At 46.4% G+C, this 21,778-nt stretch overlaps 1 protein-coding gene across 1 annotated transcript in view; it reads right to left on the bottom strand.

Annotated features, from left to right (window-relative positions):
* The window catches only part of LOC129705289 (granule associated Rac and RHOG effector protein 1-like), a 93,747-nt gene extending 84,355 nt beyond the window's left edge, over positions 1-9,392 (bottom strand). The window contains exon 1 of the mRNA XM_055648798.1: positions 9,291-9,392. The gene's annotated coding sequence lies outside the window, so the exon portion shown is untranslated. The remainder of the gene's footprint in view (positions 1-9,290) is intronic.
* Between the last annotated feature and the right edge of the window lie 12,386 nt (positions 9,393-21,778).

Genomic DNA, 21,778 nt, shown 5'->3' with positions numbered 1-21,778 from the left:
AGATTACACAACAGAGCTTGCATTCTCCCAATACCATGAACCAAATGACACTCCCTACATATCCATGCATCTGTCTAAAAGCCTCCTAAATCCCACTGTCGTTTCTGCCTCCACCACCACCCGACATGGCATTTCAGGTACCCACCACCCTTGCACGTCTCCTTGAATCTTTCCCCCTCTCACCTTAAAGCTGTGCACTCTAGTCTTTGACATATCTATCCCTTGAAAAAGACTGCCTGCCCTATCTATACCTCGTAATTTTATGAATAGTAATTCAAAGATCCCCCAGTGATTCCTCCAACCTCTAGGACAAGGGGAGTTTGAAAATCCACAGGACGAAGCAATCAACCGCTCTAATATGGCACATTCCAGGCCCTGGATCATGGCAGCAAGATTAATTATTTTATCAGTAACCGACAGCAGCAAAAGCAGCCCGAGTGTTTCACTGACTGCCCTGCCCAACTCTGACAATCACACACATCTGCACAACACTTGGACACTTCACAAACTCAGCGCGAGAGAATACTGCGCAACAACTTATCTGTGACACAACTGCTGGAGCAACTTGGCAGGTCAGGCAACATCTCAGACCGAGGGATCCCAACCCAAAACATCACCCATCCATGTTCTTCAGAGATGCTGCCTGAACCACTGAGTTAGTCCAGCACTGTGTCTTTTTATGTAAACCAGCTTCTGCAGTTCCTTGTTTCTAACTTTTCTGTGACTTTGTCTTGCTTTAAAACCCCGTGAGAAAACAATCCAACCACAAAACCATCTGTGACAGGGCTTTGAGAAATGCACAGTGCGATGCCAGGCTGTGCAACTTGTTGCTGTCTGCAGACCAAGCATACAACTGTTCAAAGACACCCTCCTTCAGTTACACACACTCTCCCTCAACCATCGCAGTAACACTATGGAACAAGATGAAACCGGCTGATATACTTGCACATCGCAATGTTCTCAAGCCACAGAAGTTAATTATTGCACAAACCAAAATAAAAGTAGGTATCAACTTGTAAAAACAACACAAAGGGAGGATTTTGGAACCTGATCTTTTGTTCCAACTTACAACAATCCTCTGTAAATCCCTCCGATAGATACTGAAATCAAACGGTCCCATCATTTACTGAACTAGGGACACGAGGGACAGCAGGCGCTGAAACCCGAGCCAAACACAAAGTGCTGGACGAACTCAATGGGCCAGGCTGCATCGGTGGAGGGAATGGACAGGTGACAGTTCGGGTCAGGAGCATTCTTAAGGGAATGAATTGGCGATGTTTTTGGTGGGACTCATGCAATGCGGAAACAGACCCTTCAAATTACAATTTTACCGAAGCAAATTAACCTAAAATCCTGTAGGTCTTTGGAGTGTGGGAGGAGACCAGAGAAAACCGATGAGATCACAGGGAGAACGTACAAACTCCATTCAGTCAGGATCGAACCTGGGTCTCCGGCGCTGTAAGGCAGCAACTCTACCGCTGAGCCACTGTGCCGCATTTCTTTTTTTTTTAAACTGCGAAACAATAGGTGCAGTTCAATTAACTTCCTTTCATAGAATAATTAAGGAATGTTACACTGCCAGAGGTGCTGGGTTTCCGAGTAGACACCACAAGGAAAAGGTTGTGACTGGGTATGAGGTTAATAGCTGCTGGCCTTTCCACTGATGTCCACGTCCCTTCCATCAATAACGGCAAGGGCTAGGATCAGGTAAAGAAGTAAAAACGAAGAGCTGGAAGATTTCTAATGCGTTTATCCCCCAACCATCACTAAAACAAATGGATAAGGCAAAATCCCCCCAGAGAATGTGGTAACAATGTAGGTCAAATGTCTCAGGAAAGGTTATCTGTTCAAAATGTAGCTTAATGGTTATCAGTACAAATTGGAGGTTATCTAGCTGAAATGTTAACTGTTTCTCTCTCCACACAAACTGCCTGACCTGACAACTGCCTGACCCAGCATGTTCCATGATACAGCGTGGAAACGGGCCCACCAAGTCCACGCCGAACAACTAGCCCATATACAATAAAATTAATCAAGATACTTCACAGAGTCAGCATAAACAGCGGCAAGCAACAGCTGTTACCCCACTGTGCCAGAAACCCAGGTTTGATCCTGACCCCTGTCGTCTGTGTGGAGTTTGCATGTTCTCTCTGTGAATGCGTGGGTTTCCTCTGGGTGGTCTAGTTTCTTCCCACATCCCAAAGATGTGCGGGTTTGTGGGTTATTTGGCCCTCTATAAATTGCCCCTAGTGTGTAGGAAGTGGATGAAAAAGTGGGATAACATGGAACCATAGATCGATGGTCGGCATGGACTCGGTGGGTCGAAGGGCTTCTTTCAAATGCTGTATCTGTAAACTAAACTATAAAGGAAAAGAATTGGAGGAATGCAGTGGAGGAGGATTTCAAAGACCGAAACTCTGTAAAGTAGGAACTCGTGGTGGTTACTGAGCAACCAAATCAAATAGAACTTGCCCGTGATTAAAGAAACAAACACAATGGTTTTGATGAGACTCAGATTACAACAGAATGTGAGGCTCCAAAGCGCCAGAAACCTTTTATCTGAATAAAGCTTATCCATGCTGTTTTCTATGGAGAACAGATGTTGAAAGCAGTATTCCCTCAGACTGCGGAAATGCAACGCCAGTCAATCGTCAAATTTTACTGTAACTTCGCTCGTTCCCCATGCAGGCCTTTGACGAACTGTCAAACATCCCTCTGCCTCCACAGATGCTGCCTGACCCGTCGAGTTCCTCCAGCAGTTTAGAGACACAAGGAACTGCAAATGCTGTAATTGTGAGCAAAACACAAAGTGCTGGAGGAACTTAGTGCATCAGACAGCATCTGTGGAGGGAATAGACAGACGACCTTTCCGGTTGGGACCCTTCTTCACCTGAAACATCGTCTGTCCATTCCCTGCTGCTGCCTGGCCAGCTGAGTTCTTCCAACACTGTTTTCCTCCAGCAGCTATTTTGCTGGAGAGTGCAGCATCTGTGGTCTCTTTTGTCTCTTATTTTAGAAAGTCCACGTCGCCCCTCAGCATTGTTCCACCATCTGCAGGCTGTGATCTTCAACATCACACTAGGCCAGGCTGACACCACATCATCTACCAAGTGCCGCCGGATGCCACGTTGGCCAATCGATTTCTGACAGCCATGAACATTTGCCCCATGCCACCCGAGACTGAGACGGTACGTACGCCGAGTCTCCCACTGTAGCACGGTGACCACTGCTGCCTTTGATGCGATGGCCATCTCCAGAGAGCAGCAGCTCAACTCTTCACAGAGAGGTCCCAGCCCCAGCTCTACTTACTCTATACTCAGGACTGTGTAGCTGGGCACAGTTCCAACTCCATCTTCAAATTCACCAACAACACCACAGTTTGATGAATTGCGAATGACGACACGTCATAGTATAAGGAGAGAGATCGATCGACTGACCAAATAGTGCCAAAACAAACTTGCTCTCAACGTCAGTAAAACCAAGGAACTGATTGTTGACTTTAGAAGAGGAAAGCAGAGGATCTACAAACTTGTCTTCATCGATAAGATGGTGGTGGAATCAAAAACTTCAAATTCCTGGGCGTGCACACACTGCCGTCTATCACGGGTACTGATCTCCCCTCCATCAAAGGGATCTACACGAGCTGCTGCCTCAACAAGGAAGCCAGCAAAAGAAGCCATTGTTCAGTGTGGAACATATCACAATAAAACACTCTTGCCTCGACTCCCCACTGATCGAGGGTGTGGGAGGACAGTGAGATTGACGATCCAGCTCAGGCAAAGCCAGGCACACAACGGCATAGGCCACTGCTCCCAGCAGAGGCTCATATCCACCCCAATGAGTGGTAAGCACCGAGCAGACGGCACAAATTTTAGATGAGCAATTACACATGGAGCCATTAATGCACTTCAGAGATGGACAAATGACTTCCCAGCAACCGTCCGGCTCTTGAATAATACAAACTAATCTCTGCAACTTGGATGTTCTGTTGGCAGTGCCTTTGGTCGCATTACACATAACCTTCATTATTACGGACCATGGGGGGGGGGTATCTGTTATTGCCGATTATCCGCAATAACCGAATAAGTGATTCACTCCAACCACCTTTCAGTCTTTCGGTGAAACAACAAGTTGCTTTCAAATACAAAGTTCTGTTCAACACGTAAAAATGGAGTTTGGATACTGCAAGCTAAAAATATTAAAGGGTGTTTGTTCCATTGTTTAATAGAGTATCTGCACAAATGTCGACTGAAGCAATATGACCAAAATGTCATCTGTCCATTCCCTCCACAGATGCTGCCTGACCTGTTGAGTTCCTCTAGCACTTTGTTTTGCTCAAGATTCCAGCGTTTGTGGTGTCTTGTCAATTCTTCACACAGAGAGTGGTGAATCTCTGGAACTCTCTGCCACAAAAGGTAGTTGAGGCCAGTTCATTGGCTATATTTAAGAGGGAGTTAGATGTGGCCCTTGTAGCTAAAGGGATCAGGGGGTATGGACAGAAGGCAGGTACAGAATACTGAGGTTGGATGATCAGCCATGATCATATTGAATGGCGGTGCAGGCTCGAAGAGCCGAATGGCCTACTCCTGCACCCATTTTCTATGTTTCTATAATTCTGAACATCAGTTTTAACTACAGCTGCTTCTTGATCTACGATGGGGTTACGTTCCGATAAATCCAACGTAAAAATAAATGATCGCAAGTGGAAAACGCATTGCGATACATTGCGATCACTTGACCGGACGTGGCGTGTGGCTCGCTGCCATTGCCAATCATAAAGTTGAAATATCGCAAGTGAAAGCATCGTAAATCGGGGAGCATCTGTACTCATGTGAGAAATGGTATGGCAGACGGTGCAGCGCTCCCAACCCTGCTGGTCTGGAGTGTCGGCCAACACATTTAGCCTTCGGATTGTGCCGCTGGACATGAAGCAAGCACCTGGAGCAGAGGAATGCCCAGTCACACCAGCTGCTCCTCACTGGCACCCAATCACTGCCCCCGAGGCTGATGCTTGTTGCACCTATCCTCCAGCGATCGGCCCTCAAACTTTAGACGTGCCTGGTAACACTGCCAACCTCGTATATTGAGGAGCAATCCTGGACATTGGTTACACCACACATCCCCTGCAGAGAACCAGGCCAAAGGCACCGTCCTGTTCAACAATATTCTACGGTATTTTTATGAGGTTTGGAATTTATTAGCAAAACTTTCCATTGTGGGAATGGCAAAGGTACTGCTAAATCACTTCTATAAACACAGAAGCTGGCATGTGTCCTGCCCCTGACTTTCCACAGCCAGAGGACAGTACCCACTTAGCTCTGGCTCCCGTCCACAGCAACCTATGACAACCGCGCCTTTAATGTCAAGGGGGTTCCCCGCACAAGGTCAGGGTTCATAGAGCATGGAGAGAGAGTCAAGAGTGTTTAATTGTCATATGTACCGACAACAGAAAAATTAAATTCTCACTTGCTGCAGTTTAACAAGCCCATAAAGACAATAAATTGCAAATATATAACAATCTAACATTCAATTAATGGCTGTAATAGTAAGTGGCAGCACAGTGATGCAGCAGTAGAGTTGCTGCCTTACAGCGCCAGAGACCCGTGTTCAGCCCTAACTATGAGTGCCGTCTGTACGGAGTTTAATCGTTCGCCCCATGACTGCATGGGTTTACTGCGGGTGCTCCAGTTTCCTCCCACACCCCAAACATATACAGGTTTGTAGGTTAATTGGCTTTGGTAAAATTGTACATTTTCCCCCGTGTGTAGGGTGCTAGTATACGTGGATTGCTGATCGGCACGGTGGGCCGAAGGGCCTGTTTCCACGCTACATCACTAAACAAAACTATATAACCATAATAGTGCACAGTCGAGGTCAAAAGAGCAACCAAAGACACAGTCCATTGACATTCACAGTCATTGACGTTAGTGTTTTGCAGTGTTCAAGACCCTGATGGTTACTGGGAAGAAGCTGGTCTTGAACCTGCAGGTCATGGTTTTCAGGTTTAATAGACAATAGGTGCAGGAGTAGGCCATTCACCCATTCGAGCCAGCACCACCATTCACTGTGATCATGGCTGATCATTCACAATCAGTACCCCGTTCCTGCCTTCTCCCCATATCCCTTGACTCCGCTATCTTTAAGAGCTCTATCTAATCCTCTCTTGAAAGCATCCAGAGAATTGGCCTCCACTGCCTTGTGAGGCAGAGAATTGGCCTTCACTGCCTTCTGAGGCTCCTATACCTTCTCCCATTAGTAGCATAGACAGGTTGGTGTGGGTTTCTGACGATACTGGCTGCCTTACTGAGGTTGGGGCACCTGTAGATCCCTTCGATGGTGGGGATGTCAGTACCAGTGAAGGATGGGACAGTGTCCATCACTCACTGCAATCTTCTTTGTTCCTGTGTGTTCGAGTTCACAAACCAGGCCAGTCAGTAAGGTGTGGACGGATATGGGCCCGATGCAGGCAATTGAGACTAGCTTGGTTAAGCAACTTGGTTGGCATGGACAAGTAGGGCTGAAGGGTCTGTTTCTGCCCTCTATACCCAAGAAATACCTCTCTGGGTAAAGACATTTCCATTTCAGTCCTAAATTATAGACCCCTCACTTTGAAACTGTGACGCCCCATTCCACATTCCTTACCCATGTCAATCCTTGTAAGAATCTTGAACGTCAATTCATCGCCTCGCTCTGGGTTATATATCGAAAACTTTACTAGTTCCCATCCCACCAACAGCTAGAGAGCATTCCTGAGCTACAATCCACCTCATTGGAGAACCTCAGACTATATGTGATAATAATTAACGTAATTTATTTTATCATGTACACTGTGGATGCCTCGATTGTACTCGTGTACTGTCTTTCCACTGACTGGTTAGCACGCAACAAAAGCTTTTCACTGTACCTTGGTACACGTGACAATAAATTAAACTCAAACTCGATTTTTTAAGCCAAGGTAATGCAAGTGGAATTTGTAAATCTGCTGGGGGTTGGGGTTAGAGGCAGGAGGTTGTTAATTCATCTCTAAACAAGGACCACTCTCAAAGTATGAAAGTCTACACCTTGTGAGATCACACCGCAAGAATGCTCGCCAGCCACTGCAAACCACAACAGCATTCCACAACATCGAAATCAAATCCTGCCCTCGGGAAGACTCAAAGTTCAGAAACCTTCACGATCAATATTACTCCAATATATTTGTCCCACATTAATACTTAAAAAGCCTGATAGTTCAGAAGATAAAAACCTCAGCAAACAACAATAACAACAACAGATTCCTAACCTCACACAAAGTGCGAAGGGTCTGAGATTTTTGATTTTAAGAATTGTAAAGTAGGTAATTTGAAATCCTAGAATGTAGGAACAAGGAACTGCTGATTTAATTTGAAATCCTATTTTGTTTACAGATCGATAAGCAAAGCTGAGAGATGCAGCACTCCATCATTCAATGTAAACAGTCATTTGATTAATGCCAAAAATAAACTTTAACCACATTTTGTCGTTTTTCCTACCCCAGTAAAAGCAAGAATTATGTGGTTATGGAAAGGCAGAATCTTTTCCTTCTCCGATGCATCAGGAAGCAACAGGCAAGGCCAACGCACACATATATTCATTCAATTACCACCACCCCTCGGGTTCTGGTAATGAATGACGTCTCCTAAACAAACAGCCTTGGCACATCGTTTTATTCTGGGGACTATTGCACGTCAAGACTTGAGCTTTCCCCACACCTGTTGCCACCACACAGGCAGGAACGGCACAAACCAGGGACAGTTGGTGCACTGTGACCAGACATAAGGCAGCCAGGCCTTGGGCAGCCCAGCACTGTGGCCCTGGAGTTACTGCCACTGTCCCAGCCCCACCCCACCCACTGCACCCGAATCAACCCACCCCGGACACCACCACCAGTGAAATGACAGCTCACCTCAAAATCCACCCCCGTCCCATCAATAACATTGCACACTCAGCGCACCCCTCCCTGCATCTGACTCCCCGCTCCCTCAGATCTAGGGTACGCACTCCCTGCTCGCACACAGCCCCTGCCCCAATATTACACACTCCCCATCCCCACAGCCCCTGACCCAGGGTCAAAACTTACCACCGCCTGCTGCGCTGCCGCCCCCCCCCCCCCCCCCCGCCTCAGACCTGGGGTAGAAACACCGTGCCCCCCCCCCCCCCCCACCCCCGGGGTACACACTCCCCTCTCCCCCACAGCCCTTGACCCGAGGTACACGTTCAACTCCTACCCCAAAGCCAGGCAAGCATTCACTCACCCTCTCCCATACTGAACACAAGCACACTCCCATCCCCACTCTCATAGAAAATAGGTGGAGGAGGCCCGGGCACACACATCGCCCTTTCTCACCCAGACCCAAGAACCTGCACCCCCTCCCAGCCGCACGCAACCATCTCTCTCTGGCAATCCGCATCTGTCTTTCCCCCTCCCCCCGATACAATACCAGGCACTCCCTCCATTATCCAGTCTGTGTTACACATGCACACACCCCGGCCCACTCTCAGTGGTCTGTACACCCCCAAACCCAGGTATCCACAAGCACCCACCTATCTCCCCGGTCTAGGGTACTACTGAACCACACACTCCCCAAGCAATCGCAGACATGGCCCCCGTGTTTGATCTGGGATACAGACGTCGCCCACTCTCACAAATCAGCACCCCCTATCACAAGTAACACCCCCCCCCCCCCCCCCCCCTCCTCCCCAGTACTGACCCTCTCTCCTCTACACCCCCCCCCCCCCCCCCCCAATCTACAATCCCAAGCATCGGCCCTCTCCCCAATACATTGACATCATCAGCCTCCTTCTCCTCAATACTCCCCCTACCACACAAAACCCCCCCCCCCCCCCCCTTCTCCCGCTCCGCTCTCAGAAACTCACACTTACTCTCCCCCCTAAACAAAATCTAGGTAGGTGCCCCCTCCCCTCCCCCTCAGACAGACCCGCGGGCTCGGAATACACGCACAACCCCCTCCCCCGTACCCCACCCCAAGAGGCTCGTCCACCCCCTAGACCTGAAATACACGCACCCCCCCCCCCCCCCCAGGAACTCCCCACCCATCCGACCCGGGCGCCGCCATCCCACTCCCCTCCTCAGTCACCCGCGCCCCCCTCCCCCGGGCCAGACAACAGCCGCTCCTCGCCCCTCCGCCCCCCGCCCCGGGCCCCTCACTCACTCCCCCCCCCCTTTCCTCACTACACCCGGCACTGGGCCCAGTCACCAACCCCTCCCCCACCCTCGACCCCCCCGGGCCCCGCACGACCCCCGGCCCTACCTGTGTGCGGTGCGGCGGCGGCGGCGGCGACCCAGGGCCGAGCTCCGCTGCTGACGGATCGAGGCGGCTCCGGGGGGTGAGGGGGGGGGGGGTGTGAAGACGCCGCTCGCTCCCGCTCCGTGTCGCGCGCCTGTCCCCAGTGCGCGTGCCCGCCCGCCACCGCCGGGAGCGCGCCCTCAGCCGGACGCCCCCCCTCCCGACCCCAAACTAGTGATGGGGGGATGTTCAGCCTCACCCAGTGCCAAATAACTGGGTTCTCAGTCAAATACGCCACAGGTTTATAACCACCATTGATTTTTAATATTTGATTATGTTGGTGTGAATGTAGTCGGTTCGCAAAACCGGAATAACGGCCGAACCCAGGGCCCATGAAAGCGGTTGCACCCCTTCAGCAACCCATCCACATGGACTCATCCTAACCGGATGCGACGTATTGTAACGTTGGCCAGTTTTTAAATGAATATGTTTTAAACGAGTAGGTCCTGCTTTTCGATTTTAATTCCTGTTTCCCATCGCTATCAATATAAAGTTTAGAACGTTAATTTGACATCTGAATGAGTAGTTTGGTTTCCCGAACCCCTAGTGTGGTGCGGTGCATTATGGGAGTTGTAGTTCTACATTGGGACTGGGACTGGGACAGGAGGTGCTTAAAGAGACAGGGACCACTGCTTAGTCACAGAGTGATACAGTGTGGAAACGGGCCACTCGGCCCAACTTGCACACACCGCCCAACAATGTCCCAACTACACTAGTCCCACCTGCCTGCGCTTGATCCATATCCCTCCATACCTGTCCTATCCATGCACCTGTTTAGTCAAGTCAAGTCAAGTCAAGTTTATTTGTCACATACACATACGAGATGTGCAGTGAAATGAAAGTGGCAATGCTCGTGGAACAACAAAACAACCAAACAAATTATAAACACAATCATAACACACATATTATTTTACATAATAAATAATAGTAGGAAAAACATTCTGTACAGTTAGTCCCTGGTGAGAAAGGCGTTTACAGTCCGAATTGCCTCTGGGAAGAAACTCCTTCTCAACCTCTCCGTTCTCACTGCATGGCAACGGAGGCGTTTGCCTGACCGTAGGGGCTGGAACAGTCCGTTGCAGGGGTGGAAGAGGTCTCTCATGATTTTGTTTGCTCTGGAGTTGCACCTCCTGTTGTATAGTTCCTGCAGGGGGGTGAGTGAAGTTCCCATAGTGCGTTCAGCCGAACGCACTACTCTCTGCAGAGCCTTCTTGTCCTTGGCAGAGCAATTCCCGAACCAGATGGTAATGTTCCCGGACATTAACTGTTTCTTAAACGATGGGATGGATAGTCCCAGCCTCAACTACCTCCTCTGGCAGCTTGTTCCATACACCCACCACCCTTTGTGTGAAAATGTTACCCCTCGGATTCCTACTCAATCTTTTCCCCTTCCCCTTGACCCTGTGTCCTCAGGCTCTCGATTCCCCAACTCTGGGCAAGAGACTCTGTGCATCTACTCCAGGGGTTCATAACTTTTTTCATCACGTTTACCCCTGGTAACTTTAATAGCACATAACAATGTTATTTCACTTATTTATGAACAACTAATAATGAACAGATACTGGTATACCAAAACCAAAGTCAATGAGAAGAAATATGTACAAATCCAGAATCAACAAATTTACCCCCTGGGGGTAAATTTACCCCAGGTTGGGAACCCTTGATCTACCCGGTCTGTTCTTCTCATGATTTTGTACACCCCTCATCCTCCTGCGCTCCAAGGAATATCGACCCAACCTACTCAACCTCTCCCTATAGCTCACACCCTCTAGTCCTAGCAACATCCTCGTAAAAGGGATCCTTCTTAAAGGGAATTGTACTGCAGCTTCTGAAGAAGTCAGGCAGCTGGGGTTCTTCAGGGAATCCTTCAGTCCATTTGTCAGCGGGGAAAAGACATGGCCAGAAAAAGATTGTAACTTGGTTCTTCCTGGGGGTGGTGGTGTAAGCAGATGTGATAGTGATATTTCAGAGACTTTTGGATAAACACATGGATATGCAGAGAATGGGTGTGTATTATGTTGTGTATTAAGTGCAGGCAGATAGGAGCTGGTCTTGGCGTCATGTTCAGCACAGACATTGTGGGCCAAAAGACCTGTCTCTGTGCTGTACTGTTCTATGATCTATGGGCAGGGGAAGATGACTTCCCTCCACGCAGTGCTATTGGTATTGAAGTGGTTGATGAGGTCAATATGAAAACCACAGGAGGTGCCTGAGGTTTAGTTGTTGTCATCTGGACCTGACAAGTGGATTGTACATAATTGAGTCAAAGGCATCTACAAGTCATTCTGCTAGAACATGTTTTACCAGCGTACAAATCAGAAATAACACAAGCAAAGAATTAGGAACTCTATTTGTATAATGCAGGCCAAATTTGTTATAACGCAATTTTGATTTTGATTAGGAACTAGAGAATTAAATAAAAGTTACATTGGAAAGTCACAAGTAGGAAAAAAAGCTGTCTTGTATTTAAACGATATTGGGGAAAAAACAATGCACTAGACACTTATGCCCTTACCTGGCCTATATTCCTAAACATTTCCTTTCCATGTTCCTGTCCAAGGGTCTATTAAATGGTGTTATAGTACCTGCCTGAACAATCCCCTCTGGCAGTTTGTTCCATATACCCACCACTCACTGTGTTAAAAAGTTGCCCCTCAGGTTCTCATTAAACCTTTCCTCACGATAAACCTATGCCCACTAATTCTTGATTCCCCTACCCTGAGAAAAAGACTGTACATTCACCCGATCTATCCCCCTTGTTGTACACCTCAATACGATCACCTCCCAGCATCTTACACTCCAGGCAATAATGTCCTAGCCTGCTCCACCTCTCCCTATAGATCCAGCCCCCGAGTCCTGGCATTCTCGTAAATCTCCTCTGCATCCTTCCCAGCTTAATGGCATCTTTCCATGCAAGGGTGACTAAAACTGAACACAATACTCCAAATGCAGCCTTACCAATATCTTGTACTACTGTAACATAATGCCCCAACTTCTGTATTCAATTAAAAAAGACACAAAGTGCTGGAATAACTCAGCAGGTCAGACAATATCTCTGAAGAACATGGATAGGTGATGTTTCTCCAGAAGGAAGAAGGGTGAAGCCACCTGGTTCACTGATGCCACAGAAGGCTATGAAGGCCAAGTCAATGGATATTGTTAAGGCAGAGATTGGCAGAATCTTGATTAATAAAGGTGTAAGGGGTTATGAGGAGAAGGCAGGAGAATGGGGTTGGGAGAGATCAGCTGTGATTGAACGGCGGAGTACACTTGATGTAGCGTTGTTACAAAACCTACCATCAGCGGTGTTGTAGATCTGCCACTGTCTGTGCGTGCGATTCCGGAGGCTTTGGGGGGGGGGGGGATTAAAATGCAGGTTTGTATTGGTTGTCAGAGAGGGATTTCCTCGGGCTGCTAGCTGATGAAGTAAAATCGTTCAAGTTTCCTTTCCTGGTTTTTTTTTTTTAATTGCTGGACGATTTAATCGCTGCATTGAAGTTAAACGCGACTTCTAATGCCTTCAATATCACGGATTGCAATATCAGGACCAAACAAAAGGTATGTCGTTTATTTAACATATTATCTTGCTTTTTGGTGTGGCTTCATTTTAATCTTATGATGTGAAAAATGTTACTTAGGTCCCCCATACGAATCGGCCATGTCTTGCCTGCCGATAGGGGCTTAAACTTTATGGCAACGGCATGATTCCAATCGATCACATTCCAGAAACATCCACTCCCAAGATATTCAAATTCTTTTTTTTTTAATATCCACAGTACAGTTTTAGTCAGATGTATTGTGTAAAAAATAATGATTTTGATTATCTTGAGAGTAGATGTTTCTGGATTAATTTATGGGAATTAAACATTAAATTCCTTCCATTTGGCATATAAATTCATGACAGTGAGATTTAAAAATCATGTTATATTGTGAATTCTTGTGTGAATGGGTTCAGTTTGTTATTTGTTATTTGGATACTTAAGCTGTCAGTATCTGTATCAGTATATCTTTATTGTCATTTCCTGAGTACTCACATACCCAGAGGAAACAAAAAAACATTGCTCAACCAGTGTCCATTCAGTGTGCAGTACAAATAACAACAAGTAAATAGAAATAAAAATACATATATCATGAACAAATTAAATTAAACACTCTACTCTCTACTAAACATCAACAGGCGTTCCGATCGACAGCTGCTGCAGTGTGTCCAGGTTGATGGTTGGTGCGCGATACTTTGGCAGGGGGCTAAGTCCGTTTATCAGTCTTATAGCCTGCGGGAAGAAGCTGAGGAGCATCCTGCTGGTTTTGCAGCTAATGCTTCTGTACCTCTTCCCAGATGGCAGGATGGAGAATATGTGATGCGATGGGTGGTAGGGGTCTTTGATGATGGAGATGGCTCTGTTGATACATCTCTTCCTGTATATGTCCAGCAAGAAAGGGAGTGGAGCACCAATAATCCTGCTGGCGGTCTTCACAATCCTGTCAAGTTGGTGCCGTTCGTACGCCTTGCAGCTCCCGAACCAGGAAGTGATGCCGTTGGTTAATGTGCTCTCGACTGTCCCCCTATAAAAAGTTCGTAGATGTGTAGTGGGGAGACCTGCTTTACGTAGTCTTCGGAGAGGGTGTAGTCGCTGCAAATTTAAATTTGTTTGCCTTTTCTTAAGAAATGGATAGATGTTTAGATCTAGAAATTGAATTTAGATGAATTTAATTGATTAGATGAATTTAATTGATTTGATGAAACTGATGAATATGAATTTTTTGTTGGGTATTTATTATTTGATTTAGCGTTTAACTTTATAATTTCTACCTGTTTTTCCCCAAAACTGCAACTAATAGCTTGCTTCTGTTAATGCTGTTCAGTGGGTTTTTTTCTTTACATTTTAAATAGATGTCTCCGAAGAAGAAATGCAAAATTGTCAATCCAAATGCCCAGCGAAAGAGACTGATTTAGACAGCATTCGCAGAGATTATCGGAATTTGGACTACTCCAAATGTGATGATCTACAGGACATTCTTAACGGGAAAGTAGTGGGCAGAAAGGCATGTCATGCGTGGTTTGAAAAGCAAAAACTTGTAGTTTACAATGCAAAAATTGAAAAGTTGAGGAAAAACAAGGTGTACAGAGTTGCTTATTGGTTACAATCTGAGGAGTATGATGATGCTACTGATTATGCCAATGTACCAGATAGCAGCTGATCTTCGCCATAAAGACTTGGTCTTTTGCTAGAAATTGCAATTTCTTTACCTGTCCGTTACGGACTTACAGCATATAATATTAAAGTTCTGATCTTGAGAATATCACATTATTGAATTATCAAGGCAGTCTGGGTGTTTATGACTATTTCCGTCACAACGGTCAATTTTGTAATTAGCTACAATTAGGTAACTAACAAATTATATGCTTTAATTTCAGGTCATCCAAGTAAGATGTTTCATATTTGTTTCAGGACGCTTCAATCTACAATAACTGAAAATTTCATTCAGTTCTCTTAATTTTTAAGAAAGTTATGGGCTTTTGGCCGTCCTCGATCACAGCTTTTGTGTTAAGTCAATGGAAAATCAATATGGAACAAGATGCTAATTTCCAAGTATGAATATAACCATAACTTTTTTAATACTGAAGATATGAAAGTGAATTAGGTATCAAATTAAACTTTTTTATGTTGTATCTGATGGGATAAATTACAGGCTTGATTTTTTTTAAATCTCAAAAACTTGTAACATTCCTACTTGATGGGCCGAATGGCCTAATTCTGCTCCTATGTGGACTTAAATGAAGGAGCGGGAAATCGACACAGTCTGCCTTAGCTGTGGATTTGGCCAAATAAAGTTTAAAAACCTTGTGGAGGTGACTCACCGCAGGCAGGGCGATGATCAACTAACTGTGCCCAGGGCCAAGGCTCCCTCTCACTCTCGGCCAACACTGCCATCTGCTGGGGCTGGCTGCCATTACAGGCCAGAGACGCAGAGTCTGAAGAAGGCTCCCATCCCGAAACATCGCCTATCCATGTTCTCCAGGGTAGACAAAAGTGCTGGAGAAACTCAGCGGGTGCAGCAGCATCTATGGAGCGAAGGAAATAGGTAACGTTTCGGGCGGAAACCCTTCTTCACCCACATCAGTCTGAAGAAGAGTTTCAGCCCGAAACGTTGCCTATTTCCTTCGCTCCATGGATGCTGCTGCACCCGCTGAGTTTCTCCAGCACTTTTGTCTACCTTCGATTTTCCAGCAACTGCAGTTCCTTCTTAAACACATGTTCTCCAGGGATGCTGGCAGACCTGCTGAGTCACTCCAGCTTTTTGTGTCTATCTCCAAATCATAGCATAGCCGAGTGCAATCACACCACACACAAGTACAACATGTAGTGCAAAGAGAAACATACAGAGTGCAGAATATAGTGTTACAGCATTATTTATAATGCCACAGGTACAGACTTGGAGGTCATGGTTTTCAGACTCCTGTCAAATCTTCCCGATGTTAGCAGGCCTATAGTACAACATTCATAGATAACATACAATAAACAAAAATAAATTAGTAACTCCAATACTAATGCAAAAAAAGCACAGCAGTCTTTAGTGTAGCCAAGAGAGGCCATAGTTTATAGTTCAATTAGTGTTGTGCAGTGTTCAAGAGCCAGATGGTCTTCGGAGGGAAGCTGTTCCTGAACCTGGAGGTCACGGCTTTCAGGCTCCTGCACCTTCTTCCCGAGCAGAGAGATTGAAATGAGGCCAGGGTGGTGTGGGACAGTGATGATGCTGGCTGCCTTCATGAGGCAGCACCTGCACTGTGGAGAGGTCAGTACCTGTGAAGGCAGGTCCAGGACAACGCAATCCGGGCCCCGTGGCACTGCTCCAACAAAGCGATGTATAGGGAAGGGGGAACAAGCTGGGAATGGGGAATGTGCAGGGAATGGGAATGTGCAGGGAATGAGGGATTGCATACAACAGTGTAGCACAGAGACAGTCCCTTTGGACCACAATGTCTGTGCCGAACATGATGGCAAGACTAACTCATCTACCTGAGCTCACCCTCAACAACTTCTTCTTTGACTCCTTCCATTTCCTCCAAGTCGAAGGCGCAGCCAAGGGCACCAGCATGGGCCCCAGCTTTTGCCTGCCTCTTTGTAGGGTACGTTGAACAATCCCTGTTCCAGGTGTACACTAGCCCTATCCCCCAACTCCATTACATTGATGACTGCATCAGTGCTACCTCTTGCACCCATGCAGAACTCATGGACTTCATCAAATTCATCAGCCGTCGCCTACAACACATAATCCTCCGAAATATCCGCCATCCCCAACGGGATCCCACCACTAACCCCATTTTCTCATCTCAACCCCTTTCTGCCATCCACAGAGACCGTTCCCTCCGCAACTCATGGTTAACTCATCCCTTCCCACCCAAACCACCCCCTCTACAGGTACCTTCCCCTGCAACCACAGAAGATGCAACACTGGTCCCTATACCTCCTCCCTTGACTCTGTCCAGGGACCCTGACAGTCCTTTCAGGTTAGGCGGAGGTTCATTTGCACCTCCACCAGTGTCATCTACTTTATCCATTGTTCAATATGTGGACTCTTATACATTGGCAAGACCAAACACAGACTGGGTAATCGTTTCGCTGAACACCTTCGCTGAGCCTGCATGAACCAACTTGACATCCCAGTTGCTGGACACTTTAATTCTGCTTCCCATTCCCACACGGACTTTTCGGTCCTAGGTCTCCCCCAACTTCAGAGTGAAGCTAAACGCAAATTGGAGGAACAGCATCTCAATCTTCACTTGGGCAGCTTACAGCCCAGTGGTATGAATATTGATTTATTTCACTTCAGGCAATCCCAGAGATAAAGAACAACGAATGAGATATGTGAAAAAGTAACAATCTTGGTGCACAATACGTAACAGCATGCCATAACCTGAGAGACTGTGAATGACCAACATGCACATGTGTACGCACACACTAATTGACATTAACTAACACTAAGAAATTAATATTGAATTGCTAAACTTGCTATTGTGTTGTACTGCTTACAACTGCAAGAACGTGTAGCAATCAATAAAGGGCTATAGGCTTACTGCGATTTTATGTACAGGGACATATCTATCCATGCACTGTATACTTGTATTTATACTTTTGCATTTTAAACATGTATGTCGTGTTTTATACTTTGGCAATATAACAATGTTTTTTTATCATGCCAATGAAGTTTTTAAATTGAAATTGAAATTGAATTGATAAAGGAAACTAGCCATTGTTAGCTGTTTGTAGGATGAACAATGGCCTCTTTCCTTTATCATCACTACTTTTTTGCATATTTTTCATTCATTGTTCTTTATCTCTCCACATCACCATCTACATCAAGTTTCCCTTATCCCTAACCTGTCTGAAGAAGGGTCTCAACCCGAAACGTCACCCATTCCTTCTCACCAGAGATGCTGTCTGTCCCGCTGAGTTACTCCAGCTTTTTGTGTCTATCTTCGGTTTAAACCAGCATCTGCAGTTCCTTCCTACATATATATGTTATATTACATCTACATTATAAGTATATTATCAAAGATATCTAGATGACATATCTAATCTATCAGCCGCCACCACCACCCCTCGGCAGTGTGTTCCAGGCACCGCTCCCTGTCTGAAGAAGGGTTTCAATCCAAAAGGTCACAGATCCATGTTAGGCAGAGATGTTGCCTGCCCCCTGAGTTACCCCATTGTATCTTGTTGTGTATTAACCAGCCTCTGCAGTTCCTTGCAAAAAAATCTGCCCCGCGCATCTGCTTTAAACTTTGCTCATCTCACCGTTAAGCCGTGCCCTCTAGCCGTAGAGTGGGAGTTGATCTCACTGCAGGTTACTAGCCCAGTAAGAAGCCCCAGTTCAGTCGCCAGGCTGCAGTCTCAGTGAGAGCCACTGGCGGGCAGTAACGGAGCTCACAGCCCCGGCGATCCCAACGCGATTCCCATTGGATCGAGGGCACAAGCTATGGGAGAGCTCTGTGCACAGAGAGCTGCATCCTTGAGGAGGTAACGTGAAAAATATACATCTTCTACATGCGCTGGGACGTGATCTGGGGTCACGAGTGTTTCGGGTCTCACAACATCAGACGCCCTCGCCCAGGCGACCCAGCCGGGGTTGATCAGGCCCCGACTTGCATCCCAGCAGCAACCGCCCACGGATCAGCCATCGTAACAGCTACTCTGCAGGGGTTGATAGATTCTAGTGCGTGGAGGGACTGGGCTCTGAGTGGTGAGTCCTAGCCGGGCTCCTCCTGCGTCTCACCAGGTTCAAGGCTTGTGCGCTGCACCTCTTTCTCCTTCTCCGAACATTTCATTCTCGCCTGATGGATTTTTAGGCCATGGTGGTTCATTGGGCCTTTCCGTAGCTTTGTTGGGTGACTTTCTCATGAAAGACACAGACTGGGGTGCTAACCCAGCCTTTCCCAGATGCCGTCTTTCTGTGCCGTCAACTGTCTCTCCAGTAGTCACCAAACTATTCTTGGTGTATACAAGTGTATCGATGAGGGCAGGGTAGTAGATGTGATGTACAGGAACTTTCAATGGTTCATTGATTGGACCTCTCCCCCCCCCCCCCTCCCCAATCTTTGCACATCCCCAATCCTTTCCACTCGTCACTTTAATTTCATGTTTCATGTATCTTGTGTTTTAATGTTTTGTGTTGGCAAATCAATTTCTGCCCTGGGATAGAGTTCTGTTGTATCGTTGAGGGAGGGAGGTGTCTGCACTCTCCAGCCTCACCAACAGAGGGTAGCACCACTTCACAGCCTTGAAACCATCGCCACCCCGCTACCGAGGGGGATTCAGTGCGAGTTAAACAAGTTCGTTGGTGCAGGTGCAGTGGAAACCTCACTTGCAGCAGCATTGCTGGCACAAAGACTCAGATAGCACACACTGCATAACTTATACGTAATTTACCAATAAAATGTCTAAAAGAAGATCGAGACAATATTGCCCGTTTCCATGCACTGTGGATTAACATTTAGTAGAAACAGCAAACTGCAGATTCAAATTTGTTATAAACTACACAAAGTGCTGGAAGTATTCAACGGGTCAGGCAGCATCTCTGGAGAACATGGATGAGCAACATTTCAGACTTAAAGAAGGGTCCCGAGTCAAAGCGACACTTATCTATATCTTCAGAGCTGCAGCCTGATCTGAGTTACTCCAGCACTTTGTATCTTTTTTTTTTAAACAGCATCTGCAGTTCCTTGCTTCTACAAACTGCTTGGGTTACATTCGGGACTTTGAGCTTTGTTTTGTTTTGCATTCGATTGTCTTTTAAAAATAATATTCAACTTTATTTTTCTATGTTTATTTATTATATAATATAATATATTGAGTCCTTTGTCACAAACCTGTTGTGCTGCTTCCAGGAAGAATGTCATTATTCTGTTTCCATAGATATGACAATAAAACTTTCTGGCTTTACAATCTGCAATTCTTCAAACCTGTCTCACATCTTTCTTTCTTATCTCTGGTCTTTGTTTCAATCTGGCTGTCAAAAAAACAACAACGACCTACCTCGCTTTGTCCTGCCTCTCCCCTCTTCCAGCTTTCTACTCTTCCTCCCCCCCCCCCCCTTCCAGCTTTCTACTCTTCTTCCCCCCCCCTTCCAGCTTTCTACTCTCCCCCCCCCCCCCCCCCCCACCCCCCTCACCTCCCTCACCTATCTACAATTAGTCAGAAAAGGGTCTTGACCTAAAACGTCACCTGTCCATTTGTGTCCTTTTGTGTATTAACCAGCATCTGTGGTTCTTTGTTTCTACCCTTGACTCTCCTGGATGCAGCAGAAGTGTGCTGATCCCTGCTGGGGAATGTGGGAGTGGGCCAATGCTCCACATTCCACACCCTCAGCGTGACCAACCCCATTGTTCAATTGACCTGGTGTCAATGCCAAGCTGATAAAGTCCAGACTGGGTAGGAAGGAACTGCAGATGCTGGTTTAAACTGAAGATAGACACATAATGCTGGAGTAATTCAGCGGAGCAGGCAGCATATCTGGAGAGAAGGAATGGGTGACGTTTTGGGTCAAGATTGTGAACACCACCGTTTTGGGTCAAGAGCGTGAACACCACTGCGCTGCTGAAAAAGGTCCAGCAGAGACTGCACTTCCTGAGGGTGCTCAGGAAGAATAACATCACTCAGAGACTACTGCTGTCCTTTTATCGGTGCTCCATTGAGAGCATACTAACATACTGTGTATGCGTGTGGTACACCAGCTGCACAGCGGCTCAGAGGAAAGCGCTCCAGAGGGCCATTGACAATGCCCAGAGGATTGTCGGCTGCTCCTTACCTTTACTTACAGCAGTTCCCGCTGCACCAAAAAAATCCCAGAGTGTCATAAAGGAGGTCCCACCCCGGACACTCCCTGTTTGAACTGTTGCCGTCAGGCAGACGGTACAGATCTACAAGGACAAGGACGAACAGACTAAAAAACAGTTTTTACCCCACTGCTATAAAAGCACTAAATGTAGCTGCCAAGGAACGCAGGGGCGAGACATACTAAGGGACTGTGGTACACTGTGAAATCGATAGAAGGATGGAGGGTTGGGTGTTTATGCGTGATATTTTCGTGATATTTATTTTAGTTGTTTATATTTTACCTTGTATGTATCGTTAGCTTTTAGAAATGTTTGAATGGTGCACTGACTGGCTGACATTTTTAAATTTTGTTGTACATGGTTCATGTTACAATGACAATAAAGAAACGATTCTATTCTAAGATCCTTCTTTAGACTCCAATCTGAAGAAGGGTCTAATCCCGAAATGTCACCCATTCATTCCTGCAGAGAAGCTGCCTGTCCCCGCTCAGTTATTACAGCATTTTGTGTCTAAGGTCCAGACTGGGGATGTGTAGGAGTGTACAGAACATCTCGATCCTGTGTCATGTCACAATGTTTACAGGAGTGGACCAGAGTTCAGTTTAGTATTTTTAAGTTTAGTTTAATTTATTGTCATGTGCACCGATTCATACCATTTCAAGCAGGGTGCAAGGCCACTAAATTCAAATGCAGTTTCATACCACTTCAAGCAGGGTGGCAGGACACCAAATTCATATGCAGTTTCATACCATTTCAAGCAGTGTTCAAGGCCACCAAATTCAAATGCTGTTTCGTACCATTTGAAGCAGGGTAAAACCACCATAAAACCACCATAAAAACCACATAAAACCACACTCACAGTTCAGTAGACATTCAGTGTGTTCAGTTGATTCACAACTGAGACTGAGAGTCATGACTTCTCCCTCCCCCATCTTGCAGAGACTGAGCCATGCCCATACTTCTGGGTTTTATAGTCCCTCCCCTCCCACCGGAAGGGGCAGGGCATTCATGGCGTGATTGACAGGAGAGGGAATCTCAACATTTTTTAAACATTAATAAGTATTTTATTTTTCATCGATGTGAAAAATCCTCCTGCCCTGATGAGCGGAAGGGGACT

The sequence above is a fragment of the Leucoraja erinacea genome, chromosome 17 (assembly GCF_028641065.1).
Source record: "Leucoraja erinacea ecotype New England chromosome 17, Leri_hhj_1, whole genome shotgun sequence".
NCBI classification, from domain to species: domain Eukaryota; kingdom Metazoa; phylum Chordata; class Chondrichthyes; order Rajiformes; family Rajidae; genus Leucoraja; species Leucoraja erinaceus.
The sequence above is the reverse complement of the archived record's forward strand: the minus strand, read 5'-3'. Positions and strand labels throughout refer to the sequence as shown.